The sequence below is a fragment of the Pinus tabuliformis genome, chromosome 3_1 (genome assembly GCF_031772625.1).
Source record: "Pinus tabuliformis cultivar Carrire ecotype Pingquan chromosome 3_1, CPIR1, whole genome shotgun sequence".
Classification (NCBI taxonomy): Eukaryota; Viridiplantae; Streptophyta; class Pinopsida; order Pinales; family Pinaceae; genus Pinus; species Pinus tabuliformis.
The window spans coordinates 580,739,590-580,766,046 of record NC_142301.1 but is presented as its reverse complement, the minus strand read 5'-3'; the positions used below and the strand labels follow the sequence as shown (position 1 = coordinate 580,766,046).

Sequence of the window (26,457 nt, the reverse complement as noted above, 5' to 3'; positions counted from 1 at the left end):
TTAATAAAATGTTAATAAACTAAATAATTTTTAACACATTAATTAATATATATTAATACAAATTAATAATAATAAATTTTAGGCTAACCAATATTCAAATGTTAATTAAAATAATTAATAAATTAATATAATATTAATGTGAAACTAATCAAAAGTTAAATAATGATTCTTAATAATTAATTAATAATTGGTATGAAATGATAATTAAATAAATATTATAATAATTAATTAATATAATATATTAATTAATATAATGATTATTAAATAAATTAAATAAAATCAATTAAATATTATTAATATATTTAATTAAATTATATTAGTAATTATAAATAGCTAATATTTATAGTTAACTAATATAGTATAATAAAATATATTAAATTAAATTATTAAAGAAGACAAATGATGAAAATAGAATAAAAAGGATAGGGGGGACAACATACATTATTATTTTATTTCTAGTCAAAGCATTTTCTTCATGGTTATAGGGTCAATTGAGTCAAAAGAAAATTTATTATGAGTCAAAGGAATGTAATTGAGTCAAAGTCCCATTTGGACTTCTTGTAACAAAAGGAAAATTATTTTTGTCAAAATGTCATCCACAAGACCAAGTCAGTGTAAAAGGCAATTATTCGACCTCCTAGAAAACTATAAATGTGAGTCAACTCGACCACTTGAGGGTCAATTAATTCACTCATCCATACACATCAATCTCTATGCAAGAAAAGGAAGGAAATTAGTGAAAGTCAAAGGAGAGAGAGAGAGAGTGAAGTCAAAGGAGAGAGAACTCCAAGTTTTTTTCCCTAACTATGTCCACACGCATGATATTTTCTAAGGTTTTCTAAGGCTATTATAGAGCCGAAATTTGGCTTTCATTGCAAGACTGAATTTTTCTATAGTTTGACCATAATTTCATAGGTTTGACCAATGTTGAGTTTGTTGAATTTGACTTGTTGGAGAAGACTTGGAGGAGGGATGACTTGGGGTCTTTGTGACAGTATTGGTTTGTGACTTGGATCTTGGATATCTCACTTTGATATGATTCTATATGAAGATGATTTCTTGGGTTTTCCCCCTTGAGTGTTTTTCCCTTGCTTGGAGCCTAATTTCTTGTGTCCTTTGTCTCTTTGTGATCTTCATGTTTTGTACCTTTTTGGTAATTGCTTGATGAAGAGAATATAAATTGAATAAGAAGCCAAAAAGAATTCACAAGTAATTATCAAGAGAAAACAATCCTAATTTATAGCATCTTGGTTTCTCAACAAGTAAGGCTCCCTCCTTAGCCAAGTATCGTATGTACTTTATAACATAGTTGTAGTATCTTTTATATTTCTTTTCTTTTAGCAAATCTTTTGTTTAATACTTAGCTATAACTCTATTATTTTCTGTGTTGTTGATCCAAAATTATGCAGGAATGTAACAAAATACAAATATACACATAAACACATAGGTGCAATAGAATTAAAACTTCATTTCATTAATATCAAAGAACTGAAATATGCTTATATACGGAAATGGAAATAAACTAGCTCGAGTTATGGTAGCTTATCTCTGAGAAGAGATGTGGAAAATGCATGCCTTTGAATTGTGTTACAATGAGGCTTGAAGGCATATTTATTATTTATAAACAATGGAAAACTCTAAACATCCAAAATCCTAATGCTAGGAGATGAAGTGCCAAAACTCTGGGCCCCGTTGGGGTAAATTGGTACATCAACTTCCCAGGGTCGTAATGTTGGCATACGATCTTTGTTTGACGGGCACGTTAGCTCGTTAGAAATATCTATCTGAGGACTATAATTTTCCACTGCAAACATCAATCAAACATGCATATTCACTTGTTTTCCAAAAAAATGTCGTTCAAGGCCTTAAAGCGACTCCAGAAGTTAAGGACCTGAAAACTTTCAAAAATAGTAATTTTGCTACAATTAAGGAAACTGAAAGATTGAAAGGAACAATGGTGGGGGTCCAAGTGAAATAGGTAGATAGCCACTACCATCCACTTGGATCAGTCCTCCCCCCTTAGGAAGAAATGGTCCCTATTGTGTTGAGTGCCTCCATGAGATGGGGAAACTTTTGTTGACCTTGTCCCTAGTGAACCACTTGCCCTGGTGAAGGAGTTGGTCTGCTTTGACAACTAGATATAATTGGATGCTTTGTTGTCGAGTGTTATTGATCTTTCTATCCATGATCCGATTAGTTGTGGTCTGTTCCATGAAGTCCAGGCTTAACTTTGTTGGTGTGAGTTGTTCTGTAATGTCGGATGTGTCCAACAATGGTGGAAAGTATGGCCGAAGGAGGTCCAAATTGAATACTAGGTGCAAAACAAGGAAGGGTGCAATCCTGAACTCAAAGGAATTGTCCCCTACAACCTTGGTGATGGTGTATGGCCCATATTGGAGTGGGTGAAGATTGCAGTGGGGCCCAGTGAGGCGTTCCTTCTGCGGATGTAGCCAAACTTTGTCACCCACCTAGAACTTGTGTGGTACCTGATGTTGATCATGTTGTTGCTTGTACTTAACATTGGATCTATCCAGTATGTCATGGACTTACTCGCAGATGTGCTGAATGCACTCAATGAATTTGTTAGCCCTGTCAGCTTCGGATTGGACATGAGCCGAACATGCCTGAGTAGCTGCAAATGTTATTGCCACATCAATGGGACATAGTGGCTGGAATCCCAAACCCACCTGGAAGGGGTTGTGTCCAATTGAGTTTTGGAGATATTTGTTGTAGTTGTGTTGGACATAAGGGAGGCTTTCATCCCATGTGCGTGGATGCTTCGAGTTGTACATGGGTAGAATGTGTATGATCATCCTGTTGACGACCTCTGTTTGGCCATTAGTTTGGGGGTGGAAAGTCGTGGACTTAGTGAGCTTGGTATCTAGCATTGACGAGAGACTTGACCAAAATGTACTTAGGAACCTGTTATCCCGATTTGAGATAATGGATTGTGGGATCCAAAAGTGTACTCGCACTCGTTCAAAGAAGTCTTAGTAGTGGCTTATGTTGTGATACTCTTCTTGCAGACCGCTATAATGGTCATCTTAGAGAATCTGTCGATGACCATGAAAATGTAGTCGTTTCCATGCTTAGTAGAAGGAAGGCTCGACATGTAATACATGGAGATGGAATCCCAAGGTCGATTAGGAGTACGTAGAGGTTATATAGACCTTGCTTTTTAATGGTTGGTTTGGCAATGACACAGGCAGTGCAAGATCTGGTGTACTTCCTAGCATCTTGTCGAAGGTTCGACCAATAAAAATACTTTTACAGCACTCGCACTATTTTCTCTACATCGAAATGTCCAACGACCCGACTGTGGTGCACCTCCCAAATCATCTTGGCATGCTCGCTTGAAGGAACACAAAGGTGTCCCAAGTGGCATAATGATGCATCTTGGATGTGAAAAATTGGAACTTTCTTGCCTTCCAGGAGTGTTTGGTATGTGTTGTTGAATTCTGGATTGCTCTTGTAAAGATGTGGCCACCCCGCAGTCTTGTGCCCACAAGAGTTGAGCAGAGTGATCAATGCCATGACTAAAGGCTAATTGAGGCAGTCTGCAACATTGTTGGTGCTGCCCTTCTTGTACTTAATGTTCAAATGGAATTTTTGCAAGTATGTAGACCATTGTTGATGGCTATTGTTCTGAAACTTCCCTTGTGTATGTATGAACTACAAGGGTTGGCGAGTTGTGTGGATGACCGTTTCCTTCCTCATAATGTAATCCTTCCATTTTCGGAAGGCCTGCACAATGGAATACATATTTTTGTCATAGGTGCGATACTTTCAGACTATGTCTGAAAATGTCTCACTGTGATATGCCATTAGATGCTCCTATTGAGTAAGAACTGCACGAATAACATAGTCGTAGGCATCTATCCTGATCTCAAATGGTTGTTGCGGTTCTAGTAATGTGAGCACTGGTGCAGAGCAGAGTCGATACTTCAACTCGACATTATGTTGGGATTTAGACCAAAAGAAATTTCCTTTCACTCCTCCCTTGGTGACTTGACTCAAAGCCCAAGTGATATGAGAGAACCCCAACACGAACCTGAGGTAGAAGTTGGCAAGACCCAGAAAGCTGTGGAGATTTGTTAGAGTGGTTGGGGTTGGCCAATCTCGAATGACTTGTATCTTGGCTAGGTCCACATGCACATCTCACTCATTAATGATTGTTATACAATATTTTGTCGCACTCCCATTTTCATATCCTAAGTGTCGCACTTTGTGTCGTTAATGTCACAAGTGTCGCAAAGTGACGAAAGTTGTCATAAACAATGTATTCACCATGAAACACATTCAGAAGCATCCCTGAAGGAAGAAGAAGACTTATCTTAAAGAAATTATGAAGAACTTCTCCAACACCTTGTTTTTCAAGCCCAACGCTACTTTTAGCAGACAAACTCGTGCTAGTAACCTTTTGTCTAACTAGTGACTAGCGCTGGCAGCGCGCCTTTTGATAGGAAAATCTATGTTGGCCCTCTTCAGGAAGTTTTTCCTAAAATGGGGGAGAAGGTTCTCCTATTATAAGTCTCAAGAACAGTGATTTGGTTGCAGTTGAATGAGGATTAGAGTGAGACTTCCCATTCTTGGTTCTTGATCCTACTTTCATGGATCTTCCTCTTTAAATGTGGAACCTCTCCCTCCTTTTATGGATCCTCAACTACCTCTCCTTCCCTATAAATCAAACCCCTACCATCTACTTTTGGTTAGTTGTTGGTTGGTGATTGCACTTGGTTACCTTCCTATGCTGAAACTATGCCTACATGTTGCCCATTTTGCTAAGGACAAAGGAGTGCTTCATGAGTGCTTGAAGGTCTTGGCTAGAACTTGGAAAATCGTCCAAAGGAGGCTTCCAACATCAAGGATTAAGTGGTTGTATGCTTCCCTTACTTTCTATTAATAATACATTATGTGTTTTCTTTCCATAAGTGTGTAAATAATTACTCATTTAATGTAATACTCTTTGATCTGTCACATACTTTATGTTAGAATGAATTATGTTATGTATGATTTTGTCGTCTTTGTTTGATCTTCCTTGTAGGTATTCATCCGCAATGGTGTAGAGAAGATTGAACTCCGAAGCGAGAAGATTGAGGATGACATCAATGGGTGTTAGCATCATAGTGAGGTAGGTCATTTATCCTCTTTTGTATTTTCTGATATAAACTAGGAAAGTTTGCACATATTTGTCTAGTTTGTTGCTAGATCCTCCCATAGGACTAGAAGGATCGTTTATGTCAGTAGAAAGGATTGCTTGCACACCAAAATGGTGACTCCGTTGTGGAGCTTGTAACCTTTCAAACCTTCTTTTTATGCTTGGTATTTTTTATTAGTTTGACCAACCTACTTGTGATCTGTGATTTAGAGTCATTTTGGGTTTGCATTTTGAGTAGTACATTCTTTCGAGTGTCAAGTCTATATCCTCTTTGGATTTATCCTCATTTTCCTAAGCCTTTCTTGCTTGACGCACTTTTTATCAAAAATAGTCATGACGTTAGCGCTGGTTTTTCTCATTACAGCCGCATTGACTACCTTGTCTGCCTGTCAACATGATTTTTTTACCATAAAAGTAGCGTTGATCCACCTTATCAACGCAGACTTTGATCATAAAATGTAGTGTTAATCCCAAAAATGAGATTTTTTTAGGGTTTTTATCAGAAAGGTCTAGTGTGTCTTGATCTCTGAAGTGTTCTCCTGCTCTATGTGCATAGAATTTTCCATTATTTTTGTTGATTTTTTATTGGCTTGCAAAATCCCATCCCACTGTTTGAAGCAGTGAAAGTGAATTTTGGTTGAGTCTCTAGTTATTTGGTCAATTGAATTTACTGTTTGTTGCTTGTGTGTGGAAGGAATACTAGTTTTATGTTGATCAAAGCATTATTAGTTCTTTTGAGAACCATAAAAGAAGTTGCACATGCATTTGCTTAGCTTTCATCTCAAAGTTTACTTTTTGAATTGCATTGAAAAAACATTTTTGGGATTATCATTGAGCATAGATTACATTGCTTAGTGTTGAAAGCTAAAAAGTTATTTTTCATCCATTGAGAAGAAAAGGAAAAAATAAATAATTTTACGTTTAGTAGATGCATTGGAATAGTGAAAGCGAAAATTCTAGTTTGGAAGATTTATTTGTTGCATACTTGATTGTTGCATCAATGTTTGCATTTTTCCCTACACTAGATAGCTTTCATCTAAATGAAAAGAATCTTTTTTTTCATATTAGTTGCATCATAGGTGCGTTCAGGTGACATCGATCTTTGAGCCTTAAAACTGAAACTTAATCTAAGATCAACATTAAAATTTACCTCAATTAACCTAAGGAGCATTTGGAAAATTAATGAAAACATTTAGAGGTCTAGGCTAGAGACGTGTTCCGGTGTCGTTAAATGTAGGAGCTGTCGTTATTTGCCATCGTTGTATCCCAGGGGTGAAATCCTGTTCCACATACAGAAGTGTATAGGACCATTCTCCAGTACTTTCAGGTATATCGGAGGTGCTCCACGCATGGTAAGTATATGGGAACACTCTCATCAAATGGTTACGCATTAGACACCACTACTACGGACTGCACTCTGACGTACCATCACATATATTTTGGTAGTCCCTAATAGGTTCCTATCCATCCATAGGTAACAGAGTCTGTCGCCTTGTATACAGTGATACACCGAACACAACATTCGAGGAGATTGGTTGTTGTACGTTAAGTCCTTGGTTCGCCAATGTGTATATTGCAGTTCATGGTTGCTTGGTAAACCTTCATGCTTAGTTACCCATTTTTTATTTATTTTTGTTAAGTTATAAAATCAATTAATTGACCACGAAAAAACATCCTTCTTGTGGAAATACTCCTTAGTAGATCTTACGTTGAGACTAATAGGAACAGTTCCCGAGTTCACCAACCAGGGAAACCCCTCTGACAGGAATCCTGGTCATTTTCCTTCTTTTGGAAATGTTGGTTCTCCCTATAGGGAAACCTTGTCCCTTCTTGGGTTTACCTTTGGTTTGGTAGTTTGGTTATTTTCGACCCCTATGGTTCTAAATGTCCAAACTGCTCCTCAACTGGGCTCTCCTACATCTGAACAATATTAACCTTCGATTTAGCCTAAAGTTGACTCTTTGCCTTCTTCGCCTGTTCGATCTTCTTCCTCTTCATCTGGTGAAAGCCTGCAAGCTAGTAACCAAGTGGATAAGAAGAAGAAGAAAAGGAATATTAAGAAGAAGAAAAATAAGCAAAGGGCCAACCAAGCGACCATTGCTACAGATGCAACTGATGTTGAAAAATCTTCCAATCAACCCCGTAAAGTGAAATTCCCTTGCAAGCTTTGTAAGGGTGACCACCTTCTTCGAGAATGTCCTGGTATTCCCAAGATATTAGAAGTGTGGTCCACAAGTTCACATCGACCTTTTTCATCAGCCTCTGGAGATCATGTTGGTGATAAACCTTCAACTAGTGACAGTAAAGCCCACAGGAAAAAGGAAAAGTCAAATTTCCCTGTAAGTTACATGAAGGGCATCATCTTATTCACCTTTGTCCTTATATGGATGAAGCCTCTGACGTGTTGGATAACCTAACCGCTTCTCAACCTCATCTTCAAGTTGGTTATCACAAACTTTCCCTTGATCCTCCACTAGTTGATCAAGTGATTGATCATAACTCATCTCTGGTCAATCCCACTCTCTCTGAAAGTGAATCACATGAGTCTGTTTTCGACCAACCATTGGTCAAAAAAATGGTTGACCTGATTCCTCTTTCAGTTGATTGTATATATCTTATAGAGAGTGAAGTTTGTACCGCTCAAGTTCTTCCGGTTTCTTCAAATTCCAAAGCATTAGGGGGAAATCCTCATGTTCCCACAGTACACAGGGGCAATCCTACTGTTCCCACGGTATAGGGGGGGATCTTCCTATTCCCGTAACACAAGAGGGCAGTCCTCTCATTCTGATGACATCCTCTCCAAGTAGATTAGTCACTTTATTTTATTGGAGTCGACTGGCATGATATCATCTTCCTTCCTATGTGCCCTTTTAGATCATGGTACAGGCTTATAATATACCCGTACCTGGCACAATCATAAACGAAGGCGCATTTTTTAGTATTATGTCCTCAACTACTTGGAAAGCTTTAGGTTCTCTACAACTTGTGTCCATTACCCAGAATTTTTTGGCTTTTAACAGAGGAATCAGTCAACCCTTAGGGATCCTTCCGAAGTTGCCTATTACTTTGGGAGGAGAAATCATTTATCTCGATGTGATGGTTGTCCAAGCTCCTTTGGATTTTTATTTACTCTTCGGTCATGACTATGTTTATGTCATGGGATCTCTTGTCTCTTCTCTCTTTCGTGATGTTTCCCGCATGAAGGAAGAATTGTGTCCATTGATCAGCTTTCGTTCATTGGTCCTAATTTGAATCCCGATAAACCATCTTCCCTAAATGGTCCTTGTATGCAAGTGGCATCACCCCTGACATCGGTTAATTATGTGGCCACCGGTTACATGCCCGCGTATACTAATGATATAGTCAGTGACATAGTGCATCACATACTGGGGGCATTGGAACCTGATCTTCCCATTAGATCCCTTGACATGTATCCCTTCCAGATCATTGTTATCCCATATGATGAGAACTTCTTGGAAGCTATGACCTCTTATAGGTCGTAATCAAGGTACCATGAGGATAGTTCTTTTACTATGTCAACCTTGGTAAAAGATGAAATAGGTCCTTATGAGCATGGTTCTTTTCTTGTCTCAAGCTTGTTAAAAAATGAAACAAGGTGTCATGAGCAAAATTCCTTACTTGTGTCAAGCTCGTTAAAAAATGAAACAAAGTGTCATGAGCATGGTTCTTTTTTAGTGTCAAGCTCGTTAAAAAATGAAACATATCTCCATCCAGTTTGATTCTTTGATTAGATCTCGTAAATTCTCAGTCGAGTCTTTCACTTGATCTCGTAGGTGAACCTTCATTCCATCCACCTGTTAGTAACCAGTAGTCTAGTTAGGTGAATGAAATGAAGCTTGGGGGGAATGTACCTCGAATTGAGTCAATTATGCTGGGGGTATGCAAACCAAACTCAAGCATAGTTTATCTTTGTTTCAATCTTGTGTAAAAATGAACCAAACCCAAGCATAGTTTGTTTCTGTTTCAAGCTTGTGTAAAAATCAAACAAAATCCAAGCATAGTTTTTTCCCATGTTTCAAGCTTGTGTAAAAATCAAACCATCCTCAAGTATACTCAAGCATAGTTTCCCATGTTTCAAGGTTGTGTAGAAATGAAACCCTTCCCACTTTACCTTTCATGATTGCCATTTTTATCAGCTTGTTTTTTCCATATGAGCCTTGGTTTTTTCATTCCATCGTCACCATCTCTTTGGACAATCATATACTTTCACTTGGTTGTTTCACCCTTTCCTGAGGAACATCTGCGATGAGTGGTATTATTAGCCAGCCTCTTGAACTTTACATGTTTAGAGAAATTCCATCATGATCAGAACCAGTTGCTATACTTTTATACCGATCATTCCTCCAGGAGGAGTCCTCTTTTAGCTCTTTTCAGACTCCAAAAATATGAAAAGATTGTCGAGCACTTGTCTTTTCGAACTCGTAAAAGTAAATGAAAATACGTCTACTTAGTATAAGTTTAACCCTTTTCTGGACTGAGATAGACTAACTACGAAAAAGAAATACCTTGGTCACACGTGGTTAAGAGGTTCTCTTGAATATTGTTTTATACCTTTTCGGATTCAAGAGACTATCTACGAAAAGGGGCCTCTCGAGTTTTATTTTCTGCCTCTTTTACAAACTCTCTAAACATGAAAAAGAGGCCGAGTTACTCCTCTGTTGGGCTTGTAAAACTAAAATGGCGAAGGACTTGTCAACTGAGCTACTCCTTCCTAGGTCTCGTTAAAAATACTAGAATGGATTCATCCGAAGGATGAACTTGTACGACAAGCATATGGTATCCTCTTCAAGATTGAGATTAAAAATAATGAGGTACTCACTAGAAATAGTGGGGGAAAATGGAAGTAAGCACATATCCTGTATTTTGTATAAAGGTAGCATGTCGCTCTTGAACATGACACTTATCTGTATCTCGTGTCAAGTTTGGGTTATCCTCATTTCTTCACTTGCCTCACTAGGTTTTGGGCACCCATTTGCCTCTCATATTGTTATATCCTATTGTTATCATGACCTATGATCCTGTGTTGAGTCAAATGCTTCGAAATTCAGGAGTCGTGTCGTCAATATGTTCAAGTGATCTGAACTTAAACAGGAACGCAACAAATTACAGATATAATAATAAATACAGAGATGCAGCAAAAAAACAGTTCATTTCATTAATAGAAAAATATTGAACTATGCTTACAAATAGAATGGAAATAAGATAGCTCGGGTGATGGTAGCTTATCTATGAGTCTAAGAGATGTGGCGGCTACATGCCTCTGAACTGTGTTATGATGAGGCTCAAGGGCCTATTTATTATTGTAAAACATGAGAAAACCCTAAACAACCAAAACCCTAACCAACCAAAATCCTAACCCCAGGAGATGTAACACCAAGAGTTTGTGGGCCTCGTTGGGGTTAGTTGGGCAGCCAAATTCCTGGGGTCGTAACTTGGTCATATTATCTCCGTTTTGTGTGTATGATACCTTGTTGGAAAGGTCTCTCCAAGTACTACAGGTTTTTCCATATGGCTATGGGCCTACCGCAGACCTCAAAAAAACGTCGGTTAGGGGGTCAAAACTGCTATGGAAGTTCATGATGAAAAACTGCTAAAAATAGTAAATGCTGAAATGAACAAGGAAATAGATGAAACTAACTGGGGGGTCTAGGTGGAATAGGTGGGTGGCCACCAATATCCACCTAGATAATTCCTCCCTCCTTAGGAAGCAATGGTCCCCATTGCGTGCAGAGTCGCCATGAGGTGAGGAAATTTTTGTTGAACCTGGTCCTTGGTGAACCACTTGCCTTGGTGAAGGAGTTTGACTGCTTTGACAACTCAATATAGTTGTATCCTTTGTTGGCAATTTTTCTTAAGCTGTGTGTCCATGATTTCGTCAGTTGTGGCCTATTCCATGTAGTCCAGGTTGAGCTCTGTTGGTGTGAGCTATTCTGCAATGTCAGATGTGTCCAACAATGGTGGAAAGTATGGCCGAAGGCGATCTACATTAAACATTAGCTGCAAACCAAGGAACGATGGGATGTTGAGCTCGAAGGCATTATCATAGACGACCTTGGTGATGGTGTATGGCCCATATCGGAGCAGTCGAAGTTTGCGGTGGGGTCCAACAAGGCACTCCTTCTGCGGATGTAGCCAAACTTTGTTGCCCACTTGAAACTTGTGCGAAACTTGATACTAATCATTGTGATTCTTGTACTTAGCATTGGCTATGTCTAATATATCATGGACCTGCTGGAGGATGTGTTGAATGCGCTCAATGAAACTGTTAACCCTTTCAGCTTCGGACTATACATGATCTGAATCTTCCTGAGTGGCTGAAAATGGTATGGCCACATCAATGGGGCATAATGGCTGAAATTCTAGCCCTACCTGAAAGGGGTTGTGGCCTGTTGAGCTATGGATATCTCTGTTGTAGCTATGTTGGACATAGGGGAGACTTTCATCACACGTGCGTGGGTGCTTCGAGTTGTACATGCACAAAATGTGTACGATCATCCTGTTGATAACCTCTGTTTGGCCATCAGTTTGGAGATGGAAAGTGGTGGACTTAGTAATTTTTGTATCTAGCATCAACCAGAGACTTGACCAAAATGCACTCAGGAATCTGATGTCCCGATTTGAGACAATAGACTATGGGATCCCAAAGTATACCCACACTCGCTCAAACAAAATCTTAACAGTGACGTCTATTGTGATACTCTTCTTGCAGGCCGCCATGATGGCCATCTTAGAGAATCTGTTGATGACCACGAAAATGCAATCATTGTCGTTCTTAGTATAAGGAAGGCCCGACATGTAATCCATGGAGACAGATTCCCAATACTAGGAGTAGGTAGAGGAGTATACAGGCCTTGCTTCTTGATGGTTGGTTTGGCAATGGCGCAGGCGGTGTAGGATATAATGTACTGCCCAACATGCTGACGAAGTTTTGGCCACTAAAAATACTTCTACAATACCACCATTATTTTCTCTGCTCCGAAATGTCCAACGACCCGACTGTAGTGCGCCTCCCAAATCATCTCGGCACACTCACTTGAAGGAACACAAATGTGTCCCAAGTGGCATAACAGTGCATCCTGAAGGTGAAAATTTAGAACTTGCTTCCCTTCTAGGAGTGTCTGGTATATGTTGCTGAATTCTAGATTGCTCTTGTAAAGATGTGGCCACCCCGATGTCTCGTGCCCACAAGTGTTGAGCAGAGTGATCGGCGCCATGATCAGTGGTCGGCTGAGGTAATCAATGACATTATTGATGTTGCCCTTCTTATACTTAATGTTCAAATGGAACTGTTGCAGATAGCTAGAAAGGTTTCTCTGAGTACTACAGGTTTCATCGCAGGCCCCTGCCTATGGCTACAGGCCTATCACAGACCTCAAAAAAACGTCGTTTAGGGGGTCAAAACTACTCCAAAAGTTCAAGACCCAAAAAACTGTTAAAAATGGTAAATGATGAAATGAACAAGGAAACATATGAAACTGACTAGGGGGTCTAAGTGGAATAGGCAAGTGGCCACTAATATCCACCTGGATCATCAAGATAAGTCCCATCTGCAATTCAAACCTTATTTGACTTTTCTGCAACAATCCTGAACCACTCTTGCCAACTCTGCAAAATCCTATGTTTCGTCTTGATGATGTGGGAAACATTATGGCCCTCCTCCGATGGATCACTTCTTGTCGACTCCAGCTCATTATCTAGGAAAATTATCTAGAAACTCCCTTTCAGTACCTTGGAGTTTGCATGCCTCAATGGCAGGTTCTTCGCATTCAACGATAGGTTCACATCATTGGCCTTCGATCGAATGATTCTGCGTGTGTTCGACTTCACTTTCATTATTCACACTCATTGATTGTGTTTTTGTACCTTGAGAGCCATTGTCATTATTGGTGGTTTCTCTCATGCATGTTAACAATTTACATCATTGACTGGTAATCAGGGGGTTTTCTACCATGTTCGACTCTGATACATCTATTCACATGGTGGGATTCATACTTTGGTGGTATTGAGACAGAGATGAAGACCCTGGGTTCCATCTAATAAATCTAGGTTGTGTGGAGTTATTAAGTATTCATGATTGTACACATGATCCCTTCTATTTGGATATGTGTGTCCATGTCGTGGATCCATGCACATTATCCTTTCTAGTCAGATGACTGCATGCCATGGATTCATGTATTGTTAGATGCCTACTCAGATATGTATTATTAGGCATACTTACATCAGAGATGCCAGATATCTTGTATCATGCTTGATTTGCAGGTCTCTTAACGGTGTTTCTCCAGATCTTTGCCTTGACTTGTAAAGTATTTCACCCATCACTTCTCGTTCTGCCTTCATGCTTTAGGGGGCATCTCTTATACATTATTTTGTTGCACTCCCAGTCTCATATCCTAAGTGTCGCACTTTGTGTCGTCAATGTCGCAAAGTGACAAAAGTTGTCAAAAGCAATGTGTTCACCATGAAACATGTTCAAAAGCATCCCTGAAGGAAGAATAAGACTTTCCTTGAAGAAATTATGAAGAACTTGTCCAAACCTTGTTTTTCAAGCCCAACACTACTTTTAGCACACAAATTCGCGTTGATAACCTTTTGTCTAACTAGTGACTAGCACTGGCAACACGCCTTTTGATAGGAAAATCCATGTTGGCCCTCTTCAGGCAATTTTTCCTAAAATAGAGGAGAAGCTTCTCCTACTAGAAGTCTTGAGAATGACGAGCTAGTTGAAATTGAATGAGGATTAGAGCGAGACCTCCCATTCTTGGTTCCTTATCCTACTTTCATGGACCTTCCCCTTGAAATGTGGAACCTCTCCCTCCTTTTATGGATCCTCAACTCCCTCTCCTTCCCTATAAATCAAACCCCTACCATCTACTTTTGGTTAGTTGTTGGTTGGTTATTGCTTGGTTTCCTTCCTATGCTAAAACTATGCCTAAATGTTGCCCATTTTTCTAAGGAGAAAGGAGTGCTTGAAGGTCTTGGATAGGACTTGGAAACTCATCCAAAGGAGGCTTCCAACATCAAGGCTTAAGTGGTTGTATGCTTCCCTTACTTTCTATTAATAATACATTATGTGTTTTCTTTCCATAAGTGTGTAAATCATTACTCATTTAGTGTGATACTCCTTGATCTGTCACATAGTTTATGTTAGAATTATGTTATGTATGATTTTGTCATCTTTGTTTGATCTTCCTTGTAGGTATTCATCCACAACGGTGTAGAGATGATTGAACTTGGAATTGAGAATATCGAGGACAGCATCAACGGGTGTTAGCATTAGAGTGAGGTAGGTCATCTATCCTCCTTTGTATTTTCTGATATAAACTAGGAAAGTTTGCACATATTTGTCTAGTTTGTTGCTAGATCCTCCCATAGGACTAGAGGGATCGTTTCTGTCCGCAGAAAGGATTGCCTGCACAACAATGATGTACCCCAGATATTGAACTTGGATTATACCAAAATTGCATTTCTCTAAAGTGGCACACAACTTGTGTTGTCGCAGGGTTTGGAGGACTTGTCGAATATGGTGGAGGTTCTCTTCCCAACTTTGGCTAAAGATCAAAATGTCATCCAAATACACCACCACGAATGAGTTGGTGAAGGGGCGCAAGATGTCGTCCATCAACCTCATGAAGGTTTTGGGGGCACTTGTCAACCTGAAAGGCATGACCAACCATTCAAAAAGGCCCTGCTTGGATTTGAAGGCAGTGTTCTACACATTAGAGGGGTTGATCGGTACCTCGTGATAACCAGACTTCAATTCAATCTTGCTGAAATACTTGGCCCCCTTGAGTTGATCCAAAAGGTCATCAATCTGTGGGATTTGTTACATATTCCAGACAATGATCTTGTTCAGCGCCTGGTAGTCAATACAGAGTCTCCAAGTCCCATCCTTCTTCTATACCAACACGATTGGGCTCCCATAGGGTGATGAACTTGGCCTGATGTTCCCTTTGTGCAAAAGCTCTTGAATCTGCCTCTTGATTTCATCATTCTTCATAACAAAGCATCGATATATCAGTCCATTGGGTAGTGGCGCGCCCAGGGTCAAATCGATGGAGTGCTTGACCTGATAATGTAGAAGTACCCTTATGGGCGAGGTGAAGATGTCCCTGTACTCTTCCACAACCTTGTCCATCTATTGTTGTCATGTGGAGGAGCCCTGTTTGGAGGTCGTGGCCACAATCTTCTTCTTGCCTTGAGGGCGAGTCATAAGGAAAACAAATTTACCGGTCTAGGAAATAATCTGACTGCATTGTTTCACAGTGATCAAAGAAATGGCGGTAAGCGGTGCTACCTCCTGTATCCTGTACAACTTATTTCCCAAATTAATAATAACAGTGTGAGGCTTAGACTCATACACAACATGTCGCTTCCACAACTATGGTTTGCCTAATAATACATCACAAACTTCAAGAGGAGCAACATCACATAGTACTACATCTGTGAAGGGCTTGATGTTGTAGGGAAGGGGACATTATTGGCTAACACGGAGATCACGCCCTTGGTGAAGCCACCTGATGGTGTACGATTGCGGGTGTGGTGTGGTCGGTAGGCCCAACCGCTTCATGACCTTTATTGAAATGAGGCTCTTTTGGCTCCCGTTGTCGACTATGAACTGCAACGGAGAACCCTTCACCCACATCTGTGAATGGAAGAGCTACTCCCCCTCCTGTGGATCTCCAGGCTCATCCTTCTAGATCTTGGTGGTGGAAATGATGGCACCAGGCTCCGCATCGATAATATGCTTCCCTTTGTCATTCCCCTTATCAGTTTTTGACTCAGAGTTGGGACATGCATCTGATTCGGAAGCCTTCAGCTCGGCCACCAATGACTGCTTGGCTTGACACTCACTTGTGTTGTGAGTGGGAACTCACATAATTTCTCTGTTTCCTTCTTTGTCTTTGTGGTGTTGTTCTTTGCTTGCAGCTTTGGCGGGTTGCCCTGGGTCACCCCGCCTTGGCTTTGTCCTTTATTCTACGGTTTGGGGGCTTCTTTCCCTTGCTTTGGATTCGCAGATCCAAAGTCTCGCTTCTTCTGTTTAAATTTCTACTCAATCTTAACAGTGTATCGATAGGCGACGCCAAGCGAGGAGATGTCTAGGTACTCCATCTCGTCCTGGATGCACTTGTGTAGATAGTCACGGTACTTGAGTACCAAATTCCGCTCAGAATACTTGATACCCAGCTTCGTGTGAAGGGTATGGAGAACATTTGTGAACTCCGACACATCTTGGTCCCTTCCTTGCCACAACGTGGTCCACTTTATGTATTTATTTTCATAGCTCCCAACAGGGTAATATTGTTCCTTGATGACATCTTGGAAAGAATTTCAAGTGGGTGCGACTTAAAACAATGAGGATTACATCTCGTCCTTTTGTTCACAGTAGGTTTCCCACCAGTCCTTGACATGTGGGGCAACTTTGAGGAGTGCAAAAGTAATATTTTCCCGATTGGAAAAGTCATGAATTGAAAAATACCCTTCCAACAGATTTAACCATCTATTTGCAACATTTGCATCCATCTGACCTTCAAATATGGGAATGTCAAAGTTAACTTGTACCTTAAATGGAATGGCGCCTCCAGAGTGGCTGTTGGATGAAGATGCGTCACTTGTGGGTAGCCGCTGAAAAATCTAGGCAAAGTTATCCATCGTCACGTTCCTTTGTCACTCGAGGGCTTCCTTAAGCAATATTTTGAAAGGATCTCTTGCCCCCTTGTCTTTCTTTTCTTTTGCCATGGGAGGTTGTCAGGGTTTGCGAGGCTGGTTTCAACTAGTTCGAACCCTAACTCCTTATACCCTGACCTTGTTGGGGTCATGCAAAGAAAAACAGAGAAAGAGCAAATAACTATGACACCACTAATCCGAACTTATGCAAGAACACAATAAAATATAGATATATACATAAACACAGAGGTGCAACATAAATAAAACTTCATTTCAATATGCTTACATACATAAATGGAAATAAACTAGCTCGGGTGATGGTATCTTATCTCTAAGAAGAGATGTGGTGGATACATCCCTTTTAACTGTGTTACAATGAGGTTCAAAGGCCTATTTATTATTGAGAAACAATGGAAAACCCTAAACATCCAAAAACCTAACCCTAAGAGATAAAGCATCAAAACTATGGGCCCTGTTGGGGTAAATTGGTACATCAACTTCCCTGGGTCATGACTTTGGCATACAATCTATGTTTGACGTGCGTGATACCTCATTAAAAATATCTATCTGAGAACTATAACTTTCAACTACAAACTTTAATCTAATTTTTAGGTTTGTTCGTTTTCCAAAAAACTGTTGTTTAGGGCCTAAAAACAGCACCGAAAGTTCATGACCCGTAAAACTACCAAAAATAGTAAATTGTGCCACAATTAAGGAAACTGAAAAAACTAAAAGAAACAATGGTGGGGTCCAAGTGGAATAGGTGAGTGGCCACCAATATCCACCTCGACTAGCTGTAACTTTGAGTTTCGAATGTTGTAACTCTAATATTTCATATTATTGTAACTTTGCATCATAGATTTATTGTTGCAACTCAATCATTAACATTGTTATTAATTATGAACTAATCATTGTCGTCACATTTATACAAGAGTTTGTAACTTAGGTCATTACTATAACTCTATGCTAACACTAAAATACTATGTTTTCCATAATTGGGATTGATTTATTTTTTGTTTGGTTCAATTAGATTGCTATGTTTATGAAATTTGATTCATGGTCTTATTTCCTTTATGAACAAAGTGTGGTGTGATAAATTGTAATCTACTACATTTCATTGCACATGTAGTTGCATTCTGTTACAACAACCAAGATCGTCTTAACATTGGAACAAGTCATCTTATATGTCTGTGTGATTTATTATATGCAAGTGTGACCTTTACTTTCCTGCAAGTATCTTGTTTACACTCGTGCAAAGTGTGGATTGGATTGAGTGTGGTGTGAATTTCTCATGAGGACTTATGAAAGCATCTCAATAGATTAACATGTGACATGCATTTAGAATACTATAACTACAAATTGTACTAGCACAAACGGTGCACAACAGTTCACAAGTTCCATATGAAACTTGGATTGAAAATTAAATGTACAATCTTTTGGTTGTCTTTCTAAACAATTAGAATGATAATTGAAAGGCCCGTCCTTGAGCATGAACAAAACCAATGCCAATAATATACCAACAAGGGAGAAAGACATGAAGAGGAGGATCTTCAGGTCATAAAAGCCACTCCATAGCTATAGGCTGTGAAATTTGACCAACCAATGATAACATCTCAAGAGGGAGATCAAGTAAGCATTGTGTTGTCCCCCAAGTTGTAACCACTTGCATGGGAACAATAACAAGACATATGTGGAGGATTTCTCCTTTACCTCTTTAAAACTTCGAATTTGTCTTTGATGAATTATCTAAATTATTTCTAAATTGTTATAGGTGTAGCTTTTGGAATTGATTATGTTGTTGCACAAACTAGCACGTTAGCCACCTTAATTCCATTATATAATATTCTTACAAAAACACAACACATTCTAAGATGTGTGTTTCCAAGGCCATATTTAATATGTTCCAAATCACGATTAACTCCATGTGGTAAATGAAGCATTTGATTTACAAGCTTTTTTGTTTTATACTTGGAAAAAGTTGTATTTGTTTAAGAGATTTCTGGTTGTTTGATGCAATGTACTTTTATGCTTATTTAATGCAAAGCCCCTCTAAATTTATCATAAGAGTTGCTTGATGCAGTGTACTTTTTTTGCATATTTGATGCAAAGCCCCTCTAATTTTATCAAACGAGTGGAATTTCATTGATTGAATAGTGAATTTTTCTAAAGAGATTGATTGACTAGTGATAACTACTTGAAGGGGGGATTTTGGTCATTCTTACTCAACTACATATTAAGTGGCATGTAATACACCACTGAAGATTGATATTATAAATTTAGATTGTTGGAGTAATTGCAAATTAAAACAAGCTATTGAAGCTTGCTAAAGAGCCAATACATCAAAATGTATTTTGAAACTGGAGATTGATGAAAATATCTTCCATTCTTTCAAAAAAAAGTTGTTTTCAATTTGTTTATGTTTCTTTTAAGATACTTTGATTAAAATTGTTTTTTAAAGTGTTTCTTAAGGTAAATAATTAAATTAAGCTTGCTACTCTCAACTCATATATGAGAATACATGACTACCCTTTCTTAATTTTCTTTTATTTTTTTATTTTTTATTTTTTTTTCCAGTATTGTGATTGATTTATGATATAGATGTGTTTTTAAGAATATTCTTTTTAGTTGTTTACATGGATGACCATTCAAGTGTATTGAGTCTTTTGTAACTCGGTTGCATATAAAATATCCCTAATGCAATTGAATGATTCTTATCTCAGATGGGAAATCTTGCTTTTTAATCAATGATATAGACTATTGAGAAAAACATTTCTTTCAAACATAATTTAATATTTAAAAAAAAAAAAAAAAACACTATCAAATGCATAAAGATATCATTATCACTTTCTCTCTATATATACTTATATGTATAGCTTGAGAGAGTCTGATGGTTAAGAACAAGCTCTTCTTTGTCAAAGATCATAGATTCAAATTTAAAGTGAGTAAAATATGTACATCTTCATAAGCTTTAACAATCAAATCATTACTTAAAAACAAGTCCCTTATTCTCACAAATAAAGAAATATGACACTCTAATTATTATTATTATTAATAAATAAAAACACATCAATTATTATAACTAAAATTTAAATATTTATTATATGTCAATATTCACATTTAAAAAAAAAAAGACTTATTCTGCCTCCAAAATGTTAGCGTTATAACTCCTTTTAATAAATCTACACTTCCATATGTGTAAATAAATATATTCAACCTACATATCGGCCAAACATACTTATAAATTGAATGAAATATATTAAAATGTTGATTGATATCTCTTAGGATTTGACTATTAAACATATCTATAAAGAGTATAATTTTGTTACAAATTGCTTTATCCAAGTAATATTACAACTTACTTCATGGAGTAATCTTCTGAAAGTATTTCTATTATACAAAATGATTGCTTTATCCAAATAATGTTACATCTTACTTCATGGAGGGATCTTTTTCTTTCCTTTTTGCAATAGCTATTATACAATATTTCTATTATACAAAATGATTGCTTTATCCAAATAATGTTACATCTTACTTCATGGAGGGATCTTTTTCTTTCCTTTTTGCAATAGCTATTATACAAAATCTTTTTGTAAAGATGATTAAGTTGTCCAGTCTAGTAATGTTAATGCTGGAACACTAGAAAGACAAAAGTATGGTCTATTTTCTCTGGCATAACATAAAATCTACATTTTGTAATATTTTATGTTAAGACAAAAGTATGGTCTATTTTCTCTGGCATAACATAAAATCTAGATTCTGTAGTCTTTTATATTTCTGTAGAATAAAAAAAATGTTAGCAGTTATGAGGTATATCTTGACTCACATTTTTAATAGAAATCAAATGTAAACCCCCTTTTTAATAGAAAGTTTGTTGTTTTTCTTTTATGAGAAACAAATGTATTCCACCTATTAATACTTCTTACCAACTTCTAATATATAAAAATATTATTATAATTGATATCTCGCGATCACAAGGGATAATTACGCTTCAAACATTCAAAGCGGCGGTTCTTTTCCAAAATTCAGCCGCCATCCTGTAATAGTAGCCCGTTGTTCTTTCTCTTCATCCTATTAAAACCCGTTGTTCTTTCTCTTCATCCTATTAAAACCCACCATATGTAACTAACCTACCACATACATCTAACCATATTCTATCTGTCTTGCAGACATTTCCTACCCACCCTCCTATCCCTTCCTGCCAAACTTTCCTCTCCGATCGGATAGGATCATCCAATCCAGTCCAATAGGGAATTTATTTGCTGAAGAGGACAAGGCTCAATCCTTTCACACAAAATTGCCCCTCTGCTGAAGTGGAAGTTACAGTGTTACTGACAATGGGGGCAGGTCGAAGTTGAAATCCCTTGCTGATGACAAATAGTAGGTCTTTGTTCCTCTCACAGCATGTTCCTCCCAGTCACTATTACAGTGGATATGGCACCAACCTCAGTAGGTAAAGCAGATGATTTAGGACGAAGGTCAAGTTCAGTGTGTATGGTCGTTATTTTCATGGGACTCTACTGCCTTATTAAACCCTTTTACAAACTTGAATGACCAGGTAATCCTTACCAGCACACGGTATGCAGCTAATTTCTTATCTGCTTGAACAGATTTTTATTGAAATCGTTTCGAAGAATTGTACTGTACCTCTCCCTTCTGCATACCCAAGTTAACGACACTTAAAATAAAATAAAATAAAGATACAGAACGAATTAAATCTTTCTTGTACATTACCTCGCTATAAGATGGATGAATCATGAAAGTAACATCCGCACTTTTATTTTGAAGCGTTTTATGCAATGATAGAGTGGAGAAATGATGGCAGTGGTGTTCCTTCTTGAATCGAGATGGAATTCTGGCGTTGGCTGAGAAGGAGATCATTGTTTTGATCAGCTAGGGTTCAAGATTAAAACGACGCTACCATGGTTGCCATTCCATTATCAGTCATACATTACTTATAGACAAACAGCACATTTGTATATTTGATACTTTTCAACTCTTCTGGCTCATTCTGAACAGCTCTTACAGATCCTTTTGGGGTTTTTCCTATCTCTGCATGCTCTTTTGGCTTTGATCATTATGTTTCCGCCTTATTGGCTGAGGTTTTATGCTTCTATGTCTTCATGATCATTATATATGATTTGCTCAATATGTCTTGCTATACTGGCAGAGGTTTTAAGCCTTCAATGTACACTTGATCATTATATATTCTTAATATAATCTATACTGCTTTTTCTCTCTGAAAAAAAAAACTTATTGACCTGTGAAATAATTTGAAATCTTATTGAGCCATTTTCAATTGCAACTAATTAGAATTGGTAGGGTAGAAAGAACCCGAGGTACATCTTGATTGGATCTTGACATTATTAAGAAGCTAAGCTCTGGACACATTTCACAGCATAGCAACCCTCTCTGCACTTATATATGAACAAGGAGAGCAGAGTACGCAGCAAACATCGACAAGGTGCCCATGATTGAAGGAGGTTTATCTCCCATGGCCACGGCCACGGCCTCGTCCACTGAAGTATTGTCTCTGTGATTTGTCGTTATTTCAAGATATCATAAATACATATTTAGTTATAAATCTGGGAAATTTCAAAGAAAAAGCCAAAATTGAGTGCAAGCCTATATGTCTTAATCCAGGTAGTGAATCTAATAATCCTTACTCTTACCAGAATTGACAATAATGGTAGTATCAAAATTAGACTCTCCTCCAATATTCATTATCATGACAACCACAAGAGTTGGTCCTTACTCTTACCAGAATTAACAATAATGGTAGTATCAACATTAGACTCTCCTCCAATATTCATTATCATGACAACCACCAGGGTTGGTCTGGCCCAGGGGTGGTCCGGCCAATTTTCTCAGTACAATTTCTCTACCAAAAGATGGGCTTTAAATCCTATGGACACTCATTCCACGTTGCATAAGAGATTACAGTGTATTAACTCCATTTAGGTTGTACTGAATATAAAGATCTTCAAAAACTGAATAACATTTGGTGTTGTAGTGACTTAAATTCAAAGGAGGGAGGGATATCCTTCCATCAGACTGCAGATCTTGGTAGACCTACCACACACCAATGCCATCATATATCGACACTGTCATGCCACCACCCATGAATCTTGTCTTTCTCGTTATCTAATTGGACGTTGTTGGTGCAACAGTATGTCCATTCACCACTTTGTTCTGAATCTTCTATGCATTGGTGTCTTGCCACGTATACCATGCATTAAGCATTGGTTATCCCAACCAGTAAAGCTAAAGGTGAGTCATAGTTCACAATATCCCAACCTAACAAGATTTTAAGCATTTTAATCAGCGTTTTTTCATTATCAAGCTTGAGCTATTTTAAAGTCCAATTCTATTTCCTTTTTATGCTATACGAGATAATTGTTATACTGTTATACATGGAATTGTGAATAACCTCCACTTGGATAAAGCAACACATTGCATTGAGTACCCAATGTTGCTTCATGGAAGCGCATAACCTCATTATCATCTTATAACCTTGCTATAGGAAGCCATTGATATTCAGCATGTAACATCTTATAAGTGGACTTAATGTTAAATGTGACTAAAGGTTGATGTAGTTTATTCAAACCCCTTAACCGTATCAATGACCATAAGGTAAGCTTTTTTAGTTATTTTCAAACAACTTTGTTCTTGATACAATAATTCTTGGTGTTAAAACTTCTTAAAACAATGACAAGAAAAGAAAGTATATTATGTTCAAAAGTTGATAAATATTGTTTTTTTCTTTTTTTCGTTCTTTGATCTCAAAGAATCCATGTTCAAAATCTATCATTATAAGATAAAAGGAAAGTCATGACATTGATCGTCTAATAATTAGAGCTCAATAATAATGGAATGCTAATGTTTGGAATGAAACAAACGCAAATAATAATAGAATGTTAATGTTTGGAATAAAACAAGATATTTTATGTTTTAACCTAGTGATCACAATGTGTCATTGATTCAAAGGATCAAGATTTTTGTAAGTGCAACAACATTTGTCTAGTGTGCATGTCATGTGTCCTTACCATGCATGAGCATGTTGCTATCATTGAATGAAGACACTTTTTGCAATGCCTTTATAGGATAATGTATATTAATGTAGCTCGAAAAAAAATCAACCCTCTTTAATATTTAGTATCTTCTCCACATACGTAAGCTTCCAAGTATGGAAACAACTCACATGGTCCTTTTGTTTAATTTGTCTTCTTTTAAATCTGTAGTAAGCATTTTGGAAATCCAAACTTGAAGTGAGTTTAAGTGATTATCTTTATATAGAAAATGGAGGTATTCTTAATATCTCATGAATAACTGAAGAATGGAGTCCTTTTTAAATATTTCATGAATAACTAAGAGTATCCTCTCAACAAACTCAATGTGTTTTTTATTCATTTGCACTTGAATAGTAGCTTAGCAAATTACTTAGTATTTACTATCAATTAAAATGAGTTTTTATAGTATTAATTGTCAATGCACCTCTTTTGGGTAGGAGGATAGGTTGGAGGGCTTATGATATATAAAGAGAATCTTTCAAGGATCAATGAATCTTTTTATTGCATTCATTGTATCTTCAATGGCACCCTATGCAGTCACTGTAGCAAATGTAAACTTTTGTTCATTTTGTTTTATGGTTTGTTTTAATGCTACATAGGCATTTTGCCAAGTCGAGTATTGTTAGAAAAACTCTAATATGGTACATGAAATATAAAACGTTACAAGAAATAACAGATCAATTTATTCCACGACCAAAGACTATAATGGACCATATGTGGAAGAACCTACCAATTAAATAATGCTAAACCAACGTCTTGGATGCATATTGGTCATTATGACATAATCTATGCTACATTTCGCTTCTACTTGAAATGGACCAACCAATGCAATCATTCATTGAACTTTCCATGCACTTACAATTTGAATCAACTCTAATTATTACTTTGGAAAGCATTTTCCTTTTGAATATAACACATTTGTATTCGCCTTTTTCAAGAACTACAAAAATGAAAGGTGGCGTCAAGATGACCAAGTAGAAGAGACATCCCAACAACATATAAAAAGGTAGTCATGAATTATAATAATATCCTTCCATGTGATTTGCAATATTGTATACTCATTCACATACACTAATTGTTGATAAGCAAAAGCACACAAACTTAAACCTAACAACAATTAAAGATTTGAAAAGCTTGAAAGTTAGGAAAGTCTTCAATGGAGATATCATAATACCATACAAAATAAATATTGTCAAGCATAGAACATAAGGCTATTGTGCATTGATTTGTTTGATTGAAAATGAGAAGTGGAAATTAGATTAAACATCCTAAAAATCCTCAATGGACAACATGAAGATAAATTTGTTCAAGGAGAAGGTCTTTGTTTAGATTATAGAATTTCTCCTAACAAAATCTATGATCATGGAGATTCTCACTACATAATAGCCCTACATGAAGCAATTACAATAATGCAAATAGTATAGATTTGTACCAAGTACAACAATAAAAGAACTTATAACAACCAAAATTGCAATTCGGACAATTGGTGCATTTGTCGCCCCTACAAAGCAAGTAGGGTCAAAATATGTATTGGAAATCAAAGACAACAACCTAGAAGAGGACAAAGCTATAGTAAGCACAAAGTTCTTTATTGATTTTAGATAATTAAAATATATAACTTGCATTAGCTCTCTACTATGTTAATATGCTATTGAATTACAACTTTATCTATTCTCAACATTTGTCTCTTACTTCAATTTAAACAACTAGTGACTCTTCAATGATACTCTAATGTTTTTATTTAGAAATGTGGTAAAAAAAAGAGAATATGTTATTTTTTGTAACGTCAGATGGTGTTCTAGTCTCGACTTTGGTGAGAGAGCCTAAGAAACGCTAGGACTCCAAAACCCCAAAATCATTTCTAGAAAATCCACCTAGAAGCACCTCAATTAAGTTAATTAGTCAGTAATTAAATTTTTCCCTAGTTTGACTTAGGAAAAATATTAATTAACAACAATTAATTGAGAAAGGCGATATTTCTCTAGAAACTCACAAAGATCAACTCAAAAATGATCTTAGTCATTGATGAGAACTTAATCATGGTCGTTGGTGAGCCAACGAGAGATTATAAAAGGAGATCGACGGGGTTGAGGAGAAACATACTAGAGGTTGAGTTCCTTGGCAGAAATCGAGCTTCCCAGTTGTAATGATTCAACAAAGGAGAGTTCGAGCTAGAGAGGGGACACAGACACAGTGAGGGGCAGAGATACTGAGTCTGAAGGAATATTTCCAGTTCCTGAGAGGCAATGAGAGGAGGTTGAGTTATTTCTCGAGGAGGTTGCACAGGGACTACGCAGTAGCCTCAACCAAGCAATTCGATTTGGTTGAGGAGCAAGTAGTTTCAAGTGTCAGAGGCCGGGAAAATTTCTAGAGGGCCTAGCTAGTGACTTCTAGTAGCAACTACAGGCAAAATGACTAATTCAAACGCGGTTCCGGAGAAGTGCGAGTTTGGCCTATGCAGGGTCTACGCATAAGGCTGACGCAAGGGTTTGTTAGGGCAATTTTATAAGGCTAGTTTGAGCCAAGATTGCTCGTGGAGGAGGGTAA

The 26,457-nt window shown here is 37.5% G+C and overlaps 1 long non-coding RNA gene across 1 annotated transcript; it reads left to right on the top strand.

Annotated features, from left to right (window-relative positions):
• Window positions 1-20,926: 20,926 nt before the first annotated feature.
• Window positions 20,927-21,891, top strand: LOC149188323 (uncharacterized). Its single transcript, XR_016256263.1, has 2 exons — window positions 20,927-21,398; window positions 21,629-21,891. It is a non-coding gene; the product is annotated as an uncharacterized LOC149188323 (long non-coding RNA).
• The last annotated feature ends 4,566 nt before the right edge of the window (window positions 21,892-26,457 follow it).